Genomic DNA, 25,372 nt, shown 5'->3' with positions numbered 1-25,372 from the left:
TTGATTATGGTTGGTTAGAATTCCCTGGAGAAAAAAACAATAAAAGAGGATCACTAATGAAGAAGAAATCTAGAAAGTTTCGAGAGTAGTTGAGGTGATTATTTTGTGTGATATCACTTGAGACAGCAAATGCCACGTCATCTCTATATGCCCGATCAGTGTAGGTGGATATATGTTGGAATTGTGAATATTAAAAAAAGAGTTGAGAATAGTTGGTGTCATTAGAAGGGATATAGAAAGAGGAAATGAACCTGATAAAAATATATGCAGAAACGTCTTCTTTAAGATGTAAAAAACTCAAAATATGTATATGAAGAGAGGGAAAAGGAAATTAGGAATGCTCAACTGAGTTGCCAGTTTGAGATTTCAGTAGAAAATTGTGTAGTTCGGGAGATTGGAGATAGAAATGAATGTCGCTGCGATTAGAATCTATTTTTAGAAATAAAGATTTTGACAGATGTCTTTTTCCGCATGTAATCTAGTTCTCTTTGCTTGACTTTTCATGAGTGGTGTTTATGGTGAGTTCATACTAGGAAAGCCGTGAAAATATACGATAATTGATTCTTTAGCAAGCTACACAAATGGGGAATTTCAACCCCTTCTCTTCTGTAAATCGTAGCCTTGGAAGTGTTTCCCTTGACGCACTTTGCCAGACTCATGGCAGAATAGCGAAAATCTTGCTGCCACTAAAGAATAAATGTTAGATCTCTCCATTCTGCCTAACATAACTCTGAAAACATTACTCACATTGCACACTGGAAAAAATGGGAAAAAGCAAACCCATGTTTGCTCTTCCTATTTTGGCCGCATCACATTTCCAGTAAGCAAAGTATGGCATTGCACCAGATAATGAAACTCACCTACCACCTAGTGATGTCCATTACCATAGAGGCGTGCCTTTCCTCTGAGAAGAACTATTATTCCGTTATTAAACTGAAATATAGTAGAGCAATGTTTTCTTTCAAAAGATAGAATAAACAACGAAGAGATAGAGAAAGAGATCTTCCGAGCTTTAATTTTTTTCTAAAGACAAACCCATATAAACTCAAAGAACTATAGAAGATCATCCAGAGCAGATATTTATAAATATTCATGCAAGATAGGATTCGGACCTACAAACTATTGGCTGGAAAGCGGACATGCTAACTCGGCCAACCAGGCTAGAATTAATTAATGTTCATTTTATGCAAATATAATTAAATTAATTTAAAAAATAAAAATAAATCACATAAAAAGTTGATATTTATAATTACGCGTAATCAACAAAAACAAATTTGTCATTATATAAAACATGAATATTTTCCTCATTAAAAATTGTGCCGGCGGAAGCTCCCCAATAATTCATTTTTGTGTTCATAATGCCCTAACATTCGACATTTCAACATGTTTAGTTTTAGAATTACCTACAAGAAAAGCAAACACTCCCTAGTAATATGCCACATAACGTTTGCAAATTAAAGATTTAAAGAATTAAATCTTTAATTTATTCCTGATAAATTAAAGATTTAATTCTTCAGGATTTTACTATTCGATTCCGCTTCCCTAAAATGATTCACGCACACACATATTGCATCCTACGTGTTAAGTTACATATTTCGTATTGCTAGATGGAAATGCAGAAATATTTCGACTGTTTATGTTCTGGTCTGGAGAATAGCGCCAACTGTATGAATATGATAAGTGTTGCAAAATTTCTTTCTCGTAGTTTATTGCTACCAGCATATCATGACATATGTATAGCTGTTATAAACACCAGGTATATAACAACCACACCTACACGGATGGATAGCCGTAACGCTTTTAATAAGAGCTTCTTTCTGAAAACGGCAACATAAAATACATTTTTTTGTTCCCATTCTCTCCACACCAGAAAAAATTTAAAGGGCAGTGACCGCTGTAGATAATAGGAAGCTGCCATTATCGCTGTTTATTGCGTAATAAAGATGTTTTTGACGCTTTCTTTTCCCATGATCATATACGAAATATTCTTAATAAATGAATTTTTTGGTTTCAGGTAACCTAGCTTTAATTCATTCACATGTTGAGATAAAAGTCAACGTCTTTTCTCCAGTTTAAAACACTACAGTGGAGTAGCGTGTGCATCGCAGGCATGCGTATCTATCACAATTATTATTTCATCTCAGACATGCATATTTTATGAATTAATTACGTTTATATAATGAACTGCAGTACTTACAAGCCTTTAATTCCCACACCTCCCGATATTATCTTTTGGCAATTATAATTTTAAGATAAGATCTTATAAGGTTTTGCACTAGGGATCTCAAAATTGTAAAACTGTGTATCATATTGGAGACGTTGTATTACAGGGAGTGGAAGAAGCAAAGGGTCATAGGACATTAGTGGATAGAGAATTGAAGTTCAAAGGACATATTGCAAAAGTGGTAAAAACAGCACAAAGGAATGCCGGTATTTTCAAGAACACTGACAAGTAGAGATAAGGATGTAGCCATTCCGCTGTCCAATGTTTTCATTAGACCACATCTGGAGTACTGCGCATGAATTTGGTCACTAAGTGAGAAGCAAGTTTTGGCAAGGGGATATTTTAGTTTCTGTCGGATAATTATACATTTCTGCAAATAACTATAACTATTGGGTACTTTATACATGAATAAATATTTCTTACTTATGGATAGGATGTAATTGAGGAGATAGTGTTTAAATAATCGATATTGATTACAAATTTATCAAATTACACATTTTAGCGTGAAATAATTTTAACAAGAATAGCCCAAAACGCTTTTGTTAATTTTTAATAGGGCGTAGGGTCTCCATTAACAGTCAAAATAACGATACTTCTTGCTAGCATTGACCAGAAAAGATGATCAAACACTTCTTGTGGGATATTTCGCCACTCTTCTGTGAGAGCAATTTCGAGCTCTTCGAGCGATCGTAGTGGGTGGCACCAGTGGAGCAGAAATGCACCTACCTAAAGCATCCCAGGCAAGTTCGATTGGATTACAATCCTGTGAACAGGCAGGCCAGTCCATTCGTTCAATACCTTCTTCCTCAAACCACTCTTGTACCAAATTTGCACGGTGTGAACGAGAATTGTCATCCATAAAAATGAATTCTTTGCCAATTTCAGCAGCATATGGACGAACTATAGGTTCCAAAATCTCATCGCGATACCTTTGGGCTGTTAAGGAACCGTTTCTGATAAAAAAAATAGAGATCAGTATGGCCACCTATACTTATTCTAGCCCATACCATCAAACTCCAACCTTCATGTTGGTCTTTCACGAACAAACTGTGAATTATTTCTTGATTCACGTTCACGCCATATCAAGATCAAGATACCCCGGTTATCTGGTTGCAGACTGAACCTGGACTCGTCACTAAAACGTACACGAGCCCAATCCTCATTTGTTCAATTGCGGTGTTCCTGTGACCATATTCTTCAGGCTCTTTTATGATTTGCAGTAAGTGGAATGTAAACCATTGGTCTTCGAGCATATAAATCTGTGGCATAAAGTCGATTTCGTACTGTCTGTGTCGATACTAGCCTCCTTGTTGCTGTGTTCGCTTCGAAGTTGCGTTGCGTTAAATGTTCGATTTCTTCTGGCAAGTAATAACAAATGCTGATGTATGTTGGAGTTGTTGAAGGGCGACCTTCACCTTGTCTTCAGCAAACATTTCCCGTCTCCAGAAAGAGATTCCAAAGTCACGAAATTACGCTTTGAGATACACGACACGCTGGAGCGACAACTTGCTGCGTTTGTCCTGCTTCTAATCGACCAATGGCTCTCCAAGCCATGGATTCCGGGATATCATGTCACTCTTCCATTTTAACAAAATGGGTGGTAGGTGACACAAGTTTAAAATTAAAGTGATAATTATGCACTGTGGAAGTGAGGGCAACAAGCCACCCTTTTATAACCCCCACATGCTAATACGGCTAAGATACGTTTCGACAAGTCTGAACATGATTTTGTCGCAGTTGCGTGTTCTATACTGTTGTATATTAAGAATATTTTAAAATAAATGTGCTACATTTGTAAATTATTTTTATAACTTTATAATTTATACAAGAAAACCAACATATCCCCTAATTATTTTGAACAATATATATATATATATAAGATTCTTTGCGGTCTATAATATATGCATAATTATGCTTATAATTTCTATATTTTACACAGATGAACGTATCGATCGCACTAATAAATATATCAACTCATATTGCTTCTGCGTTCTCGTGTTGAATAATTCTCACCACTCAACTAATTAATTCAGAGCACATCATCCAGTTATCTCCATTTGTAATTATGTATTCTATGAAACTAGAAAACAAGTAAGTCGTAGCTTGTTATGAGTCTTGAAATTCTGCGAGTTGATTAGATAAAGTGTGGGTATATTCCACCTGGTTTTCTTATAAGGTTCATGGGCTACCATACTTATGCTCCTGCTGTAATATAAAAGTTCCGGTTATTATTATCCAAAAAATGCATTCGCATTTTGACTACTAAACACCTAATCTGCTGTTTCTACATGCAATTCAGAAGTTATATATATTAATACTATATATATTAATAGCATACTTTCTTGTTCAAAGATTAATATCTATAAGTAATTCCTGGGGGGGAAAAAGCACTCGGTATTCTCAAGCAAGTCATTTTTTTATTGTAACCAACGATGTAGAACAAGAATTCCCTCTACAAGATTATGCTGTTTTTAAAGTAGCTCATTTATGCTCACAGATCTAAGTTAATTCTAAACTATTCTAACCTCTCAGCTCTGTACAACGATTCAATCTTTTTAGTAATGCAACTTGAGATCTCCGGATTAATGCGAGTTCTTTCAAATGAAATAAAATGATCTTTACAGTAATCATCTGAGCATTCCATACAACCTGGTTGGATCTCACACTTAAAATATTTTCCGAATATTCTTTGAATCGTTAAAAAAATAAGAAAAGACAGACGAGGCTGGTGGATCCCAATTAATGAGAAGATAATTAATGGGCATCTTCCTTCACTTGTGGTTAATATGAAGATTAAAACTTTAGTACCAATTAAATTATAAATGTCTAACGTAGTATAATCAAAACAGTTTTCTTAGTGGATGCAATAAATTCAATCATTCATTATAATGAACTTAAGTTAATATAAAATAAAAAAATGAAGGATAAAATGAGTCAGTCTTTCTTGTTAGAGCAATGTTGAGGGAAAATAAAAACATCTCGAAATCTTTGCGTAGTGTTTAATTAAAATTGTGAAAAGAAATTCTGTATGCTCTGTTAGATTATTTGAAATCCCAGTAATTATTATTGAAATATGAATATCTCTGCAAAACGTCATCCATTAAAGGGATTTCAATTGCTACTTAAATGAAAGGATGTGAATAACAGTTGACCAAAATGATTATTTTTTACCAATCATTTTTCTTGACAAACAGAAGTATTTAACTAAAATAAAGAATGCAAAATATATTTTTCTTATCCTCACCCTTCAAATACTTCCGAAGTAAGCAGCACTATTTTTAAGCTAGAAATTATCTTAAGATTATATTAAATTAAAATGATGTGACCTCGATAAAGGTTGAAACAGGTCTGGGTAGTGACCGACTCCTCCAATAATGCATAGCAATATCTTCACGACAAGTAGCTTAGTCGTGAAGATACTTCACGTTCAAATTTCGTTTTGCTTACACTTGAATAGAGGATTAAAGATTAATATACTTTTTTTCGCGAATTATAAAAACCGTGCTAACTCGTACTATACTAGTTAAATTATCTTTAACGTTAGCATGTTGCAGCATTCTTTTAGTTGCACTACTTTGGCACCTAATACGGTGAACAATATAACTTAATATATTATATTCCTTGGAATATCAACAGCATTTCCCTAAAGTTATTCAGTAATTTACTACTGAATAAAACTATCGATTCGATTGATCTCACAGTTTCATCAGAAGGTCATTAAAATCTTGTCATAAAAGTGAACGAGCTACTTAATACTGCAATCAAGGAGAAGTATAATAACTTTTAATTGGTTGATATTGAAATACCATATCTTTACGCAGTAGTTTATGGTGGCTATAATCCATTGTACACCAAAGCCTGAAAAGCCTAACCTTTATGAAGTTTCAGTCCAGAAAATCGATTTTAGCTTACAAATGGTCTGAGCGAAGGTAGGTAAGACCAAAGGTTTGTTATAAACACGAAAATGGTTTTGTTTTCAGTTATTATAGAATCTTGTAATAAATGAAAATAATTTTTGAATAGAAGATCTTGTCTTTGTCATCCTTTATAAAAAAAAAAAATAGCTTACTGTCTGCACCAATGAGCTATAGCAGTTGTTAAGTTTGTTAATTAGATGTTACAAATTTAGTTCAAGAGGTAAGTACTTTAGAACTTGAGACAATTATTGTTATACTTCTACTCTGTTTTCCAAGAAATATTGAATTTGATATAATAGTTTGAGACATTGTCTATAGATAGGAGCATGTGGTTCTTTTAAGTTTTAAGACTTCACTCAGGAGACTTAACCTAAGTCATAACTGACTCAGGTTCAGCCTGTAGGCATTACATTATCCAGATGATAATGATATGGTACATTTAGTCACACTATGGCACACTAATAGGCCATACATCAACATCGCACTCCTTACTTTTGCTTTTCTTCTTCTTAGTTACCTGAATACAGCGATAGAAAACTTACAGTTTATAGTTTACTCATTAAAGAGTTGGATTACTTTTTACTAATGCCAAGTCGTTTCAGTCTTACTTCAGAAGCCCAGACAAAATCCTGGCTGAAGACCATTAACGATGCAGAAATAACTGCATTCGCAGTTAGCAACTAATTTTCAAGTTGTTGAGTTGTGCCGTCTGACGAACAGCAAGTTCCACATGAAGCGGAATTGAGATCCTGAATCTTAAAGGAATCAATCCATGGCCATGGTTCTTGAACGGTTTGTGCACTCGATAGTGTATTGTCCTCCTGTAAGAGTTTCCTACTATGATGAAATATTGCAACAGTAGAATGCGCTGTTGCTATGGATACGAATGTCCTATGGGTTATATGAAGGGCATATACATCTGCATAACCCAATGCATAACTTTCCTGGTTACATGAGTAGGTGTCAGTGCATTGATAGAATTTTCTATTATCAGTTATCTCTAATGTCTTATTCCAAACCAATATAAGCTAGTTTCCAAATCTCATATGATTTTCTCTCCTTGACAGGAGAATAATCGTTAAACACGACACTTGGCATGTCTGATCGTAATTTTCCCCTCTAAATGTTGGTATGTTTAGTTGAAGTATTCACTGAAGAAACTGCTTATTAATGTTGTTGGGAGAGAAGCCGCCTCTCCCAACAAAAAGTAGACCGAGAACTTTTCCTCTCCGAAGGAAAGGAACACACCCACACCCACCCACACATACACACTCAAAAACATAATATGCTGACTCCCTTTCTACTTCTTTAATAATAATAATAATAATAATAATAATACGCGGTACTTATAATTTCTCAAGACCCACAACCTGCTTGGTTTCGTAAACATAATTTTAGGATAAGGTGGTTTTTCTTATTCCTAAATATTGCTTTTATAGCCGGTTTATATTGCTGAATGAAAAACCGTAGTTTCTGGTATAAAAGCGCTTCCATCTCCATATGAGATCGTCTAACCTCGTTTTCAATTGAAAATCTCTGATAAAGAATCTTCATATCCTACACAGGATTGAACCTGGGTTTTTTTTTAATCCTACTGCATCGAAACCAACTAAGTTAAGAAGATTCTTTCTTACTCCTTCAGTTGAATAAATTAATAAAAAAAGTCATTTTAAATAATCCAAAACGATTTAGATGTGGAAACAAAGAATACGGTAACCCTTTCAAATGAAGTAGCACGGAATAGCATAAACATGCCTGAGATTAAAGTGTCATGGTTAATAACTCGGTTCGTAGCTTTCCTCTCAGAACTCTCCTCCTTGGAGAATATTATGAGTGGCAACTTACCCTCTAAATGATCAGGAATTATCTATTTCACAGTTTTACACAAACGGGGATTCTCGTGACAGTTAAAAGAACAACTTTCAGATGTTCTCCGTAAACATGTGATGAGATATCCATTAAATTTAAAACGATAACATAGAATAAAATTAATATGTCCACTTTCCCCCATAGTAGACTAATTTTGAATTTTCATCTGTCCATTTGTAAACAAGGAGAGAATAAATTTCCATTAGAGTAAGGAGTCAGGTAAAAGAAAAATGTGTTTATATTAGTATCTCTCTCTCCTTCCTAATCCCCTAAGATTAGCAGATACACGTGTATCCATAGAGGTGAAGAACTTACAGAGTGAGTCTTTTCTCTCTTGTAAAAGCCTTTTCAGTTCCAAACAAGCTTTATACAAATATTATTAGAAAAGTCGACAAACATGTTTACCAAAAGTGTACTATAATTCATATCCATAAAAGTAAAATCCTAATCGCCTGCGTCTCCAAAAGATAATTAATAATGTAGACCTCGCTCATTAATAAAACATCGCTAGCGAGAATAACAACGAACAAATGTTATTTCCTAAATGGTATTGAGTTGATTTTTATAACGTGCTTATCTGTTATCGGATGGTTTGATCGTAAACACTGCAGCCAGATTAGCGATAAACCCATTGTCTGATGTGTTCAATATGGATGACATCGAATACAGCAACTGCGGATCGTAAGCAAAATGCACTGTGGTTACATGACAATTAAGAAACTATGTATGTAAATGATGACAGTAGCATGTGACTAGTAATGACTAATATGTTTGTATGCAATTTAGTGCGAAATTATCATAAAGGACGAAATGTATGTACGTATAATGATTATGTCATTATTATTCAAAATTACTTTTATAGATCAGAGGCATTTTTTACACGTAGCTTAAAGGTGTGCCATAAAAGCAATCCTATAAAAAATTATTTAATTATTTTGATTAATTATTTCACCATTTCTTTCTAGTAAATTATGTTAGACCTTACCTAACGTATTCATAAGTGGAATATAACTATATGATTTTTTTTTCTCAATGCGGTCGCTTTTTTCTAAACTTTCTGCATGCGTAAATCAACATCAGACTTGGATTTCGAACACTCAATCAAATTACAAATAAAACTGATCCAAAAGCTAAGTAATTCTACTTCTTTTCCCTGTAACTGTTGTCGACCATGCTAGGACGAAGTCAACTTTGAGAAACGAAAAATAAATCTAACGAATACGTGGTATGTTAGTTGTAATTATTGGATTAGTCCGGAACACTTCCTTAAGCCTATTAAGAGTGAAAATTAAAGTAATTTATCTAACGGTGGCGCTTAAATATTTGCTTTAATTTTCTTCTTCTTACACGACGAATTATATAGGCATTATTCTAGTTTATTTATCTAAAGAGGCCATTTTAGGTAAACGGCAAATGTTCAAAAGTCCTCAGTTAAACTTTTGACAACTTAAATAACTGCTATAAAAAGTTAAGAAGATTCTCCGGGGGGGGGGGACTACTTTGGGAAGAGATTGTAGATCTGCACTGTTCTCCTTCCTTTTAAATAAATTTCTACCTTTATTTAAATGTTTTGGACATTTTGGTTTCCCTTTCTTGACCATGTTTTAATTTAGAGATATTCTTTTGAGCAATAATGAGCTGTCATTAATAAGATTTCCAAAAAGAGTTTCTGAAATTTTTCAACTGTAGCAGTTGAAGTCGATTTTATACTAGTATTAGTAATATTATTACACTAACCGATTTTAAGTGAAGTACTAAAATCAGATCTTGCGTAGACCAGTTGGTATCGGAGATGACCTTTCGTCGCAAAGAGCCGGGTTTGAATCCTGTATTGGATGCGACAAATGAAGATGAGTTAACTGGTCTCAAACGGTGGTGAAAGGTGTTCTTTCTATCTGGTAAATCTCGTTTTTCATCCCTCTTTAAGGCAAATCTACCAGTTGAACAAACACAATTTATATAGAAAAATATATTTAAGGCATAATACTAAATTTTTCGTAATAAAATGATGGTTACGTAAACCAAAGATACCTGGAAGCTTGTGAAACGTCAGGGACTGTAACCTACAGAGTTAATAAATTATTTATTATGCTATTATTAGAGAAGCTCCTAATACCAAATATCTAATAATCGAGCATATTCCATCTTTAAAAAGCTTGATGGATTTAAGTCCGTTTTTATTTCATGGGATTAAAGATATGATGCCTTTAATGAAACTCCATGATACCTTTAATGTATAACTCCAAATTTCAGTTTTGACCCAGATTAACAGACATGAACTACCGATTTATACCGAATGAATTTTATGTGTTAAAATGCACAACCTGTAAAATAATAATAGGATACATTCTACATTGGTAGTAGTACTCATAGAAAGACTCGAAGCAAACTACTTGATTTTGCTACTTATAACTTCAGTGGGTAGTCACAGAATGTTTATTCTAGTGAATTTCTTGTTTGAATGACTACTAAATAGACTAACGTATACATGATGTGTCGTTTAGAATGAGTCGTGCAATACATTCCATCATTGGGTATGCTTTCTAAGTAGAAAAGATTAAATTTAACATGAAAGAAGTTCTCATATAATATACCCTTCCGTTCCTTTCGAAGTTCTGTATAGGAGCGCTGATCCAAAAATATCAGGGAAAAAAGTTCTATAGGTAAATTAACGCTTACAGGTTGCTTCTGTGTTGTATCCAGTTGCATATCATGGAAGTTTAGAACTTGTTAACCCTTCACGAGTTAGTTCTTCACTCTGGTAAATAGGATGGTATTGAAACAGAACAAATTTGGTGAGAAAGAAAAATCAGGTGGGGATCAGCGAAGGTGAGGTGCTTTAATAAGGATTCCTATACATTTAGGGCGGGCCGAGTGTATGGCACATTATTATATGAGGAAAGAAGGTATCGAAACATTAATGCCAAACAACTACATTTCGAAGGCGGGAAATTGATTTGCTTGTAATCTGAATTTATTCTTTGACCAGGGAAAGAAATGAGATGCATTTCCTATAAAAACTATATACAAATAAATAAATTGAAATAAAAAAAAGATATCACATTTCCTGGCCTCGCTTGACTTCCTTCGAGCAGAAATTGTTCTTGGGGAGTTTGTTTTAATATTCTATATCCTTCTGTGCCACCTTACCTATTTTGCAGCAAAGATTGATTCGCACACGATGTTCATTCAATCCAACCATTCCACAACGCAACAGAGACATTATACTTTAGATAGTCTCATTCACGAATGACTTAAGCTGGAAGCTTACTTTCTGAATGGTAGTGTTACAAGATGGTATCAAAGGACTAACATGGAATTAAAGAAGTTCGAATTTAGGCTGTACTTGGAAATACGCTTCTTCTACTTCATTATTTATCAAAATTCGTTTTTGGAATTTAAAGTGTCTTCTTTGAATTCCATTTAATTACCACGATATCATCAAAGAAATTCCTGAGAATCTGAACTGAAGATGCTTCTGATGTCCGGTTGTTGGTCAACAATAAGGTTCTTTCTATTAAGACGTGTAAATAATTTGTCTGAATCATCCTCCTTCATGTTTAGCTCTTCAGAAAGAATGAGTAGCACAAACTTATGGGAATTCCAGCCTCTTCTGCTGTCTCACAGTTAATCATTTAGAAATGATATACAAGATAGCAGAAGTAACTGGAATTCCTAATCAAGATCATTTAAAACTAAACTATTCAATCAACAGCATGTTTCACTTGCCATTTTGAGTTTTAAAATATTTAATATAAGCACCTCACGTCATGCGTTTAGAAAATTCGTAACGGAATCGATAGTGTAACATGCATTAAACTGCAAACATATGCTCTCCACTATCATTCTATCAAACCTGCAGTCGACACTGAAATATATTCATTTCGGATACTTTTCTGGGTGCATTTCATGTTTATAGAATACATCAAGAAATCATGGTCGACGAATGAGTTAAATTTAGCGGTCATAATAACACAAGGTTGTTCATCATTTCTTTACAATAGCGTTTTTGAACTGTGATCAACAACTTCTTCTCAAGGGAAATATAAACCTAGAGATCAATCAGATACCGAAGCAAATCTAATACCCAAGTCAAATAAGCACATCTTTTTGCATCAATGAAATAACTTTGATACTAGTTTGGAGAGAGGGCGCTAATCTTCGACTTCTTCCTTGAGGACTCCCAAGATTTCTCCCTTTGGCAAGCGTCACCGATTTAATATACGAGTCTTTTATTGGTCACAAAGGCAATTTAGAAATCAATATCAATTTCATGCTCGGTTTGTTTAGAAGCATTATTATCTACTTGCTTCTAAAACTTGTGTGCATGTGATAAATTCGCAAAGGATATTAAAGACTGAAAAGTTAATAAATGAATCCCATCCGTTATCTTTTTTCCTGGCTATTGCACATTAGATGAGCAGTGGAGAGAACAAGAAGCAAAATTCTACTGCTTGGTATTTTCATTATGAAAAATGTGAGAACCAAGAGGCGTGGATTCATGGAGGATCTCTCCTGTAAATTAAATTGAAGTCTTTGTTGTACTAATATTTAAAGAACAGGCAAAAAATGATTCGCTAACGAACACCAAAATTGATCGATAACTTCATTGTTCTTATTTCCTCGAAAACATCTTAAGTCAAACATTCGTGGAAGCATTGGTAAAAGCAAACTTCATTATCCCACTGTATAAGAGAGAGAGAGAGAGAGTGAGATTTTAAACAAACCTTTGTTGTCTATTTGGATTACGATACGCAGCTAAGGACATGAGAAGCGTGCATTTATTAAATTGCATATGTTTTCTATCTATCTTTTGAGAAAAGAAAAAGCCCTAAAGACCTCTAACCCCCTCCCCCCAGATCCCTGATCCGGATACCCTATAAGGAGGTTTGAATCTCTAGAAAGCAGTGTTTCGCAACGTGTGGGGCCAAGGGGATACTTGAAAGGTCTATAAGGGATATGCGGCATTTTTGTTTTAATTTTGATTACTTTTTTCTATATTTTTGTGATCATATTTTCGTAGATAAGTGCGCCAATCTATTCTATATTTAAATTAGTTTCATAAACTAGAAACATCTAAAATAAGTTTTAAACAAAATGCTTCTCTTGGCAACCACGTGGTTCAAACGGTTTGCATTAAAAGTTTAAAATTAAATAATTCGAATCATACAATCGGAACTCTTCGCTGAATTTCGGAATCATTGGTTTCTTAACCTGTAAATCCTCCTTCCGTTTTGCACCTGCTTTGCGTCTATATATGTTTGTGTCACAACTTCTGACGGATGTACAGGTTATACGAGCGTGGATAATACTCTTCCTTTTCTAGCCGTTGTTTGTTATTAAGAAATCTTAAAGTGCAGTTTAATAAGAATTAATATTAAACATATTTAATTAATATTAATATCCTAATATCCCTCTTTTGGGAGGCATAGGGCTAACCACCTTATCTTCGAGTTACGGTTGCGAAGCCCATGAATACTTGGAAAGATCGTGGGCGATTGAGTGCCTATTAGGACCACTGATAGGATAGGATCCCTCTTTTGTATTTCTTAAACTCTTTAATATGGATCAGTGGTTTTAAAACGGGATTTTTGAAACAGACAACAGAAAATAGTGAAGAAATTGAAAATGATTGTGATAACTATGAGAAAGAACATGTTGATGGATCAGAATCAAATATTTGTAATGAAAATGATGAGTAGGAGCTATTAATTTATCATAACGCATATTTTAAAAAATAAACGCCATTATAATTATTGGTGTTTGAATAAAATAGTATATTATTATAACTGCTCCGAAATTGCGTTTGTTTTGCAGTATTGGTTATCGGTTTCAGTTGCAGTATTGGTTAGCGACAAATTTCCTTTGGTCCGTTTTTTCCACATTGAATATTTATTCACGTACTTATTTAAAATGGCATATTTATCGATAACTGATGTCCAGTGTCTAGCACCTGTCTACTAATGCAGCACGGAAGGAACTTAAGCTTCGTTATCAAAGATCTCTCTCTCTCTCTCTCTCTCTCTCTCTCTCTCTCTGTCTGTCTGTCTGTCTTCTATGCGTGTGTGTGTTTTCTAAATAGAATTTCATTACGAAATAAAAGTAGTCAGACATCGATGTTCAACAGAACATGGTGTAGTGTTGAATCTTTCCTTCGGAGTTATCACATTACTACACAACTTTCTAACCAAAATTAGAAAATAAATACGTCTAAGTAGAGCTTTGAGTTATTTCGAATTACGACCAAAACAAATTAAGTTCTACTGCATTTTGTCTATATAGGCTGTGTGATTTCTTCAGGTCAAGTTTCCAACTGCCTGTTTTGTGGAATGAAAAAAAACACAAGTTTTGGCGAAGGAAACCTCTGCCACCTTTCTTGAGATCAGTTAACTAACTTTCAGCTGAAAATCTCTTACGTCTACGGAATGAAAAAAAAGGAAAAGATAATTATAATATTTAAATGTATGTTAACATTATTAACACACACACTTAAGTGAGTGTTAATGATATATATTTTTGAATAATTATATAGGCAAATATAATGCCGGCTTGGTTGGCCGAGTGGGCAGCGCATCCGCTCTCCAGCCAAAAAGCCTGCAGGTTCGAATCCTGCCGTGGGCATGGATGTTTGTGATTGTCTGTGAAAACACAAGTGTTGATGATGGACGGTAGATGGCGGCGGTGTAGATGATGATGGTAGTTGCTGTTCATTGTAGTTGGTGGATTTGAGTGATGGAGACAGTTGTAGAGTAGGTGCCCTCCCTGGATGAGTCTTTGGGCTCCCTACGTGTTACGTAATAATAATATAAATATTTGCATAATTTAATTGTTTTAGTTTATTTTATTCACTTTCAACTTAGACCAGCTTTCTACATAAAAAGGAAATGACATCCATCTTACTGATATGCAAAGTACATAATACTATCGGACATGTTATGTGTATTAACTAATTCTGAACACACAGATCTATATTGACTAAATTAAGAAAATTAAGAAATTTTCATCTTCCTTATCGAAATTAATAAGTTCTTATTCTAACAACACCAACCTGAATACGTGACATAAGCATGGAACGCAATAACAGGCATTGTATTAGCCAAATGTTCAACTGAAATGTTCAACGATCTTTTTGAAGGAATGAATTTGTACAATTTGCAATACAGTAATACTCCGCCTTATGATGATCTGATCATACGACACTTTTCAGTTATGACCAATGCCCATTTATACGATGCTGCATTTGCTGATACGACGGTTTTTGTGATATTGCGCTGCCATCAATCAACAAATGCACAGTGCTCGTTGAACTCAGTTTCTTTATGACGTCGTAGCTCGCTACGTGTCGCTGTGTTTCGATGGGAATTATCAACTACTTGTGCCAATTATTTTATTTTACTGTTGCTAATAGTGGCAGATAATTCAAAGTAAGGGTTCTGTTGCGCAAGTGAAAAGAATAAGACGCATAAACCTATTACATTACATGAACATTGTGATAGGCGTAGGATAAACTTACCTCGCGCTAATGTTGTTAAATAACAAAGATAAAAGTTCTAAGTGAAACGTGCTACACTAGTTAATACTACACTAACGTGAGAGTCTTACTGCCGAAATGGAAAAACTTTTAATGATGTAGTTATTAATGATTAGCGTGTTCCCTTAAGCCAAACTATTCAGAATAACTTTTTCATTTGCGTATCTAACATAAATACATGGCTTATTATACCAGTTACGCACATTATTGGACTGTTTAAAAACGCTATTAAACGATTACATGTATTTACAGCTGAAAAAAAGTTAGTCTGAAAAATATATCGCAATACGAAGGTGGTCTGGAATCTATGGCGTCGTATGACCTGGGTATCCCTGTACTGAATCATCATAACTAGCGATGTATAATTTGTGTTCCAGTTTACACAGAAAATGCTATCCTGTGAAATAACTAAGGATTAGGCTTCATTAATTTCAGCCAGAGGAAGACCATTTAGAAGATTGAAAAGTTACATTCTGCAAAATAATTTTACATTTTGTAAAATTATCGTAATCTTCAGTTAGGCCTAATAATTTTAAAGGACATTTGCTTAGAAATAAAACAGCCTAATAGTTTTTTTTTAGAGTGAGTCGTACGCAAGTTATCATTAGGCTTTAGAGATAACTTACATGATTTGCTAAGAATAGCGAGATGTTATCGAAATATATTTTTTTCAATAGAATTATTCACAATGGGGAACAAAAGTTTCAAAATAGGTACAAAGTGATATTAATAAATAAATTTTATTAAATTTATTTATTAAGCGAATGGGCAAAACTACTTAAAACAAATTATTCCCCTCCAGTCTGGCTGGAATGAATTCATTAAATCTGGTATCAATCATCTCGAATTCAGTTAAACTACTTTTAATGATAAAATTAAGCAATTCAAACTTGCATCTTCAGGTACATAAGCCAAAAACCCCCCTCTATGTTCAGTCGCTGTGAATGAATGAATCGTTGTGAATAACTCAGAGGGACAACACTCCAACCTTACTTCAAAGTGATTACCACGGTTTTTCACAAACAATCTATTAAAGTCGAATGCTTCTAGTTTATAAATGAACATTGATCCCACCAAGGCTGAAAAACATACATTCTACGTGCAGCCATTGTGAGAGGAATCTTGAGCTCAGTAAGTTGTGGAATATTCGAGTAACTATCCTGTAAGGCAGGTGCGTCTTGCAGTGGAACCACTTTATTGGAACATTGCGAAACAAGTGAATTGGACAACATTACTCAGAATTCTGGATACGAGCTTCAACACTGCAAAACTATAGGTCATTATCGTAGACGAGGGTGCAAAACTTACGAGGTAGACTACATTGAACCATACTAAGAAAATGACCTAAGTTTAATTAAATTTGATGATCTGAAAGATAAAATGAGCCTGTCATGAGCTGTTGCTCAGTAAGCATCGACAATGCCTTTTGGCTGGAAAGGAGGTGGTTTCGAATTAAGGTGGGTTAGCTTCTCTGAGCAGGGACGTGGAAGGTTTTTCTTCTGAACATGAGGGTTTTTTATCCATACAGAGTTTGTAGATATAATTAATCTTCCTATTATAGTATTAATTATATTTTTATGAAGCCCAAGTTACTTGACAAGCGATTGAGCCTAACAGGTTGGAGCAGATGAGATGAAATATAAAATAACACTGGTCAACAAATGAGTACCTTTTTGCAAACCAAATTATCCTAATGTTTCTCGAAGTTTTGGAGGTTTTGAACCTGCATCTCTAAAAGTTTCATCATGCAAGAATGTTTTTTACAGATATGATTTTTAAAAGTTTGGATTTTTTTTTTTTTTTGAATATCTTATCATGAATCAGTTGGTAATAATGGTAATAATGCTATCTTCATTATCATTTAATTGTCTTTTTGTAATGAAAGGAGACATGGATTGAACGTACCTGAATCTGTTTTACACCAAGGAATACTGTATTACAAACTTAGTTGGGTATAGTTTATTTGGCCTCAGATATTTTTGTTGAATCCGTAATTTTTTTCAAAAAAATATGTTCCATTTAAAACAGAGAATGCAAAATAAGAACCGAGTGCTTTGTATTATGTGCATGGTTCATTTACAAGAGTTATGCAATTACATTCAGATGGTAGATAGTTTCGCATACAAAGTAAAGAATGCAAAGGTTTTAAAAATAGGATTTTCAATCATTGTAAAGTTAATCCGATCCAGAGGATTCAGTCAAAGGACATGATTTTTGGAAAATTAACGATCGGGAAATAACCAAAGATCATGTACCAAGATGCATCTAACTAATAATCTGGATTCTCTATGAAAAACAAATATACATTATCATATTTTGGAATGTAACAGTGCTGCACTCTACATTGTTTGGAATCTTTCTAACTATTTCTGCAAGATAATAGGTTATTAATGGATGATTACCTTTAATCCTGTTCCTTTGTAGATAGGTCTTCAGAAAACTTCATCTGATTTTAAAAGTTCTTTTTAATGCTTACAAGTATATCTACACCGTGCCATACCCTCTTTCGAAGTCATATATGAAACAGACGATTAAATCTCATTCCTGTAGTTCTTTTATAGTAATCGGCTAACTCGCCTTTAGATGGAGATTCCTGATAAACGTTCTTCGGGTCTTAGATGGTATTCGAACTCGGGTATATTTAGCTTGAACAACTGATGTTCTATTGCTCAAGCTGAATTGAGTTGTCTCTGACCTCGCTCTTGCTAATGAGGAATGTTCCCCTTAATGGGAGTTGATCTACTTCTCCCATAGTGGTCCAGTCCATCTTGAGAAAACTATTTGAATACACTGAATTTAAATGATTTTAAGAGATTTCAATTCATCCAAAGACATATCGGAACCGCTTAGATCGCATCATCGGCAATGCAACATTATTAGCTTTAGCAAAAGAGTATGTGTTTTAATATACTGGGTGGCCATAAAATAACCCCCCCCCTCCAAAGAGGGAAAGTTATTGGAGACATCTGTAGCTAAAACTAATAAACGGAATGAGACTAAATTTTATATTGAGACTTTTGAAGACATGGGGAGATGATTTCTGTGAAAAAAGATTTAGTACCAAAAGTAGATAGGGGAAATTTTGGCGTTGGCGTTTGACTCATTGTGCTCGTTTCGTATATTTTACGAACGAAATTGTTGAAGCTGGTCATCGATCTCAAAATCGTCTCGATGTTAACCGACTTCTATACAAATTTATTTAAATGGCTTCCCATCACACCTGACCCATTTCATGTTTTTCTATTCATTTGAAAAAAAAATGTACTGTAGATGCATTTTTTTAATTTGCAATTTTAATTCGCACAAATATTGAAATGATTCCACCTTATACATACCAATTATAATATTTAGCTGATAGAAATGGATCAATAGAGACTGACTGAAATATGTTCATTGTTGGTAAATAATCATATGTATTAAAAATATATTGTCCCTGATAGCACTTTAGGATTTCTATAGTTTTTCCCCCTGTAAGTGAAGGGGGGAAAACTCTCTCTCTCTCTCTCTCTCTCTCTCTCTCTCTCTCTCTCTCTCTCTCTCTCTCTCTCTCTCTCTCTCTCCCGAGACTGAAACGCAGTAATTATTCACCAATAAAAGTATCCCAAGACTTCTTAAACATGACGTTCCTCATAAGAACGTCTCTTCTTTTCTGTCCCTCAAGAATCGATGTATTAAATAGAAAGAATAAAAGAAATACTTCTTTTCCAAGTCTGTACGTGCATACAAAGACTGCTTAAACTCTCCTCTAATGACTGAATCGGGAAATGATTTTTTTTCTTGAATGTTGACACGATGCTCGTGTAAAAGTTTACAGAGAAGGAAAACACACAAAAACGAACCTTTTAATGGCTCTTTGGTTTTTTCTTGCCACTCTTACAAGTTTTAATTACTTCTTTGCAAGTATTTTTATGAAGTGCCAAAAAACACAGTTCAGAGTTTAATTACTGGACGACAATTTATAAACCAGAGAATCCATTTTAACTACACTTGAAAGATCTCATAAAATTAAAGAAATTTTTAATCAGGGACACTATCGCAAATTATGTTACATGCTCACTTCTTATATGTAGTTGTTTTAATAATAACAATAATAATAATTATTATATCCACGTACGTAACCTGAAAGTGTTCAGATGATATTTCGACCATGTTCGCTTTACATAACTAAAATTACTTGTTTTCCTTCAGTAATTTTCTTTCAAACTAGTTTGTTACTAGTCAGTTTTACAGTATGTCAGGTCTTACATTTCGATCTTCTACAAGGCACATCTCACTGTATCGATTCAGACGTACCTGTGCCATCTTCGTGATATTTCCCTGTCACAGTTGATTTTCTTGTCAGCTTAGTATTAATGATTTTCATTAAAATTATCACGTAACTATTACATTTGGTTAAATAAAATTTGGATACTAAGGTTTACAGAAGATTTATCTCATCTCATTTTCCCATTCGTTTTAGGCTCAATCGCTTATAACCAAGTAACTTGACAGCTTAGAAACCCGATTATTGCTTGTGATAGGACTAAGCATGCTATTAGTAGTGTGCTAGGTTTGTAAATGCTTCCAGTTTGTAAATGTATTCTTCTCGTCAGTTTACCTGTTTTGAGGAATGAAAACCACGAGTTTCCGGAAGGAAAAATCAAGCCATATCCGAATGAGATCGGCTAAATCACTTTCAACTGAAAACCACTGTTAAAGGTTCTTCACGTCCTAGACGTTATTCTAATCCAGGTCTTTCCTACTAAAGGGACTTTGGTAAAAAAAAGATTCATACGGACTGAGCTACAATGGCTCGATTAGAATATTTATTTAAAAAAGCTAAGATTATCCGCAGAGTTTAAAAAAAAAAGAAAAACCAAATAAAACTAAGCTTAATATATCCTATTTGAATAAATGATATAAAATAGCAGAAGAGATAGACTCCCCCCGATTTAGCATCAAACCATCTTCCTGCACATCCTTCAATTCTCATTGCTAATGTATAATGTAAAAATAACTTAATAGGGTTGTTCTATAGAAATAATAAAGTTTAGTGAGGGTTTTTTTCAACCTTATGTCTTTTCCAGATCAAAAACCTTCACAGAGATAATAGTTCACAATTTCTCGAATATTTCTTGCCATAAAAAAACTTTGGTCATACAAATTTGTCTTTGACTGAAATCCTACTTTTTTAAATTGGTTTTCGTAAAAATATTTCTTAGCGTTTTTTAAACGATGCTTACTTAAATCTCGCTGGTCGATCACTGTGCTATGGTGGATGGCTTCTTTTATTCATACCTCCTCACTAATGCAGGAATAATTCCAGTTTCTGTTCCATACCTAATTGATCTCTATATCCAAACGTTTTGTTGATGATAGTACATTCTATTATTTTTTCCCATTTAACAAATCTTTCCATGCTCAGACACTCAGACTTCAAGATTTTCTACAATTGATCTCGTATCATTTTTCAATGGGACAAGAAAAATACAGTCACCTTCAATTCTGTCAATCATTCTTATGCTCTTCATCGCAAAGAAAGATTTCAGTTCGTCTTCCCCTTCATAATATATAAATCATAAGAAAGGGAGACTAACATGGGTAACAGCTTCCTGACATCGTTTTACAAGCTAACAAAAAATTCAAAAAATCTACTTTTCCTCTTTCTCCTTTATACCATCTACTTCCATTCATTGAGAACCTTCCTCATAACTACACCCTCCAGGCTTTCAAGAACACTAACAGGTTCATTCTTTCCCTGTCTTCGGCTACACTCTGCATGTGGTACTAATGAGCTATAGGTTCTGCTACCTGTTGTGTGCGTGATTAATATTAAAAAAAAAGTACTGAAGCCGACAACATAAATGTTTCTCTACAATCTTCATATTCAGAATTTTACTTCTTTTTATAAATTGGTAGTATAACGAGATCCTTGGTACTAGTCATATGATTTATAGTCTTGTGATCAGCATTTATTCTGGATCGAATATCGTATGCACTACCATTTAGCGAGGGCAATTTTCTGAGTATTTTTCTGCCTCTCATCAAATACACAAATAATTGCATTTCGCTTGAATTTTTTTTCTCACAGTTCTATTGCTGATTATTTCATGAACCATTGTTAAGCAATTACATCCGTCATTCGAAATATCCTTTATCTTCTATTTCATATCACCTTTTATCGTCGCTAATTTCTTTATAAACTTTTCTGGTAGTTTCCAAAAAGTTTGCCTACCTTTATGATATTTATGTTCAATATTACTTCCAAATTCTCGTTATGGGTTTAACTGGATTTTAACTACTGTTGCACGTAACAGTCTTGCTGCATATACACTCCTTTCTGTGATCCCTGCTGTCTGATCCGACTATTTGATACTTATTCGAAGGATCTCAATTAATTTTTTCATCACTTTCCACTGATGTTTCACACCTTTTAATTTTCCTATCTAGTTAAGTTATTCCAGTATCTGATTTTCACTGTTCGTACTAACCTACCGAAAATAGGTTATCAGGGGGGAAGGGGGGTCTTTCACATAACTGGCGATAACTAAGGCAGCATGACATACAATTATGTTGCAACTATCAATATATATATATATATATAGTTCAGCCAACGCAGTATAATATACGGTTGGCTACGTCCAAAATTATCAAATCAGTCTGGTTCGTTCGGCATCGTTCGGCAATTAAGTGGAAACTTGATCACAGGAAGGTGGAAATCTGAACATTAGGTCAGAAGCTCCAGCTAGTGCTCTGCATACCCATGCAGATTATGTGGTCTCCCAGCGACCAAAATCAGTGATTTTGTAATAAAAATGAAGCAATTCTCAAATTGTTAAACTCTTACATCAAATAGCTTTAAGTGGTGACCAGACATCTCACTTCCGTTTAGGTTAATTTACTGGTATGGATAGCTTGATAAATATTTAGTTAACATTTGTTTACGATTGAATAACATATGGAACGCCAAATAAGAAACAACATCGAATTCAATATTTAGTAAAAGCGCTCGCAGTGAGTTTAAATGTGTGAGGTTAACTGATTAACAGAAATAGAAAATCAGTATATGAAAATACTTTATTATCACAAAGATTATGCAAATAAAATAAACTGCATTTTCAGAATTTTAAAGCATTAGCTATTTCCTGCTATTTGTGGTTAATTTAGATGAGCATTGATATTCCTGGAAACAAAATGTAGATCGATTGATAACAACCCAATCATTTTTAAAAATAATTAGTTAACTAGTCTATTCTATGGAAAATAATGAACGATTTGTCACAATTTAATAGCATCACTGATTACTTAAAAGACTTAGAAAATATAAAAATTTATTTTTAAAAAATATATGCAGCATTGTTAATATATATAAAATTGAAAAACGTCTTAATATAAAGTTGTTTATTACATCTCAGAAAAACCTGATATATAAGCACAAAGTGAAATTTTATTTTCAATTATTTCTTAAAATTTCGGGTCTTTTTTTCGTTTTTTTTTAATAATTCCTTTGCTTAACTTCTTCTAATATTCGTCAATAACCAACTCTCATATTCTGGAACTTGTTTAATGTTTATTATTATTATTATTATTATTATTATTATGATTATGATTATTATTATTATTATTATTATTATTATTATTATTATTATTATTATTTGGATACTAATATACTGTTTTGCACGACAGCCTTGAAGCTGATCTAAACGTTTTTCTTTTTTATTTCTCAATACTGCATCGTAAATGAATTGAGTTGCAGAACAATAAAGATTCCCTCCTTCATCTCTTTTGAGTGGTCAGAGAATTTAATGAAAATTAATTTGATGCAATACTAATCTCCATTCAAAGTTTTGAGGGACTGATTTATATGACCCGATTTAATGTGTACTAGCATTTTTTTCGGATTGAATTAAATGTCTCTCATGATGTTTTCAGAGCCGAGTGTAAAGTGTCCTTCTTGCTAGCCAGACACCACCTTCTGAAGTGTTCTCTTTTCATACAGCTATCCCATTCACTAAACAAGCTTCAGTATAGCCAGATGGTTGTTCAAAATTGTGCGCTATAAAAATCGCAAACAGGTCTTCTTTTGCGAAGATTTAAAACGTTTAGGACTTCGCATATTTCCCCCATTTGCGATTTGAACAGAAATGGTTTTTTTCCAAGAGAAATTTAAAGTTATTGAAAGTCTCTTTCAAATCAACTGAATGAACTGCAGGAATCGATCCACGTTTCTTTATATTATGAAGTAGAATCCCTTTAAGGCTTCTTTTGAGAGACTTTATGAAGAATTTTCAGTAAATTAGACTATAAGTAGTTCCTTTACACACAATACCGGCGACAGAATTGCATTATACCTACAATTCATATTCATCGAAATTTGAGACAAACTGACTGGAAAAATATCGTGAAATATTTAAATTTCTTTCCAGACGATTTAGTTCGCTTTGTGTAAAAGTTTTGGCTTGAGACTTTAGTGATTTAAAAGAGACTTCAGTAGTATCTTCTGATGTTTGGTTTTCCTTCTAAACCAGATACACCATTCTAATATGTTTCATTGGTGAAGGAAAACTGTCGCATTTATCGACAAAGTGAGCGATGTCCTGAGTTTGATTAAACACATTTACTTCCATATTATATTATGGAAGAAACACAGCGACTTTATTTACGGATGCTCGACATGACAACTTCTACAAATACCACACTTGATTTTGTTTATCTACACGATTTCGTAGAGCTAGAAACTACTTAAAATAACACTCCCCAATAAAACAAAATTGCATACTGGAGGTTTGTTTATAGTCATGTGATGCTTCAAAGGTAGAAAAAGCACTTATTAAGTGCTTTTCAGCTAAGTGAGTGATCTCATGTGAAAATGGAAGAGTCCCCCCCCCTTCCACAAAACGGGCAAACGGGTTGAAAATATGTAATTGAGTGGCAATATGTGAATCTCATAGCCTAAGTTGCTTCTGCCGTTAATTCTAATCAATTTCCAATATCCTATTTAGTTCAGTTTGGCTGGCATATTACTGACAATTTTTCCACTAATAGGGAAATGTATTTTGCGAAAAAATTGATATTGTTAATAAAAATAAGTCCTCTAATCATAATAATGAAATTATTTTTGAATTCATAATAAAACCAATCCGAAAAGCACCTCCGGTTTGCAATAAAAACAAGTTCTAATTTCTAGACATTTAAAACTGAAGAAAAAAAAAAGCTATTGTTTGCATCGGTATATGACAAAATTATAATTTAGTAATGCAAAATAAACATCTTTTAATAAAAGGTGAGTTAACTCACCTCCTATTAAAAGATATTTATTTTGCATTAAGATGTTAAACGCATGAGGATATTAGCAACAATAGAATTTGAGCACCAACTTTTGTTTTGTAATCAAACAAATTATTCCCACTTTCTTTTTTTTATATAAAATAAAAGCATCACGTGATTGTGATACTTCTGTTTCGTTATAGGAATAATTTATGCACTTTGGTAGCCGAGTAGTATTATTAGTTTTTCTACCTACAAGCTGTGGAAGCATTTAAATTATATGGATTTAAATACTATGGATGTTGCATAACATTTTTTTATATTTCTGGATATGTATTATGGATGTCGTTTCGCTCAAAATTTGTCTAGAGTTAATCTGGCTTATCTAAACTTTAATCTAGTAAGGAATTACATATTTTCTACATTCAGTAGGTGAGAATAACAAACATCAAAACTCAGAAGAGTGACCTAAAAGAGTGACTCTAACTTTGAAAATTAAAGCCTATTCCATGAAATTCTTGCTAGCACTGAGACGCTATATATTGCCGATATCAATGAGTTAGCTACCAAGTTCATTTGAGCTTA

This window comes from Typopeltis vanoorti, chromosome 16 (assembly GCF_054136105.1).
Source record: "Typopeltis vanoorti isolate ZY-2024b chromosome 16, IOZ_Tvanoo_1.0, whole genome shotgun sequence".
NCBI lineage: Eukaryota > Metazoa > Arthropoda > Arachnida > Uropygi > Thelyphonidae > Typopeltis > Typopeltis vanoorti.
This window is presented reverse-complemented; position numbering follows the sequence as displayed.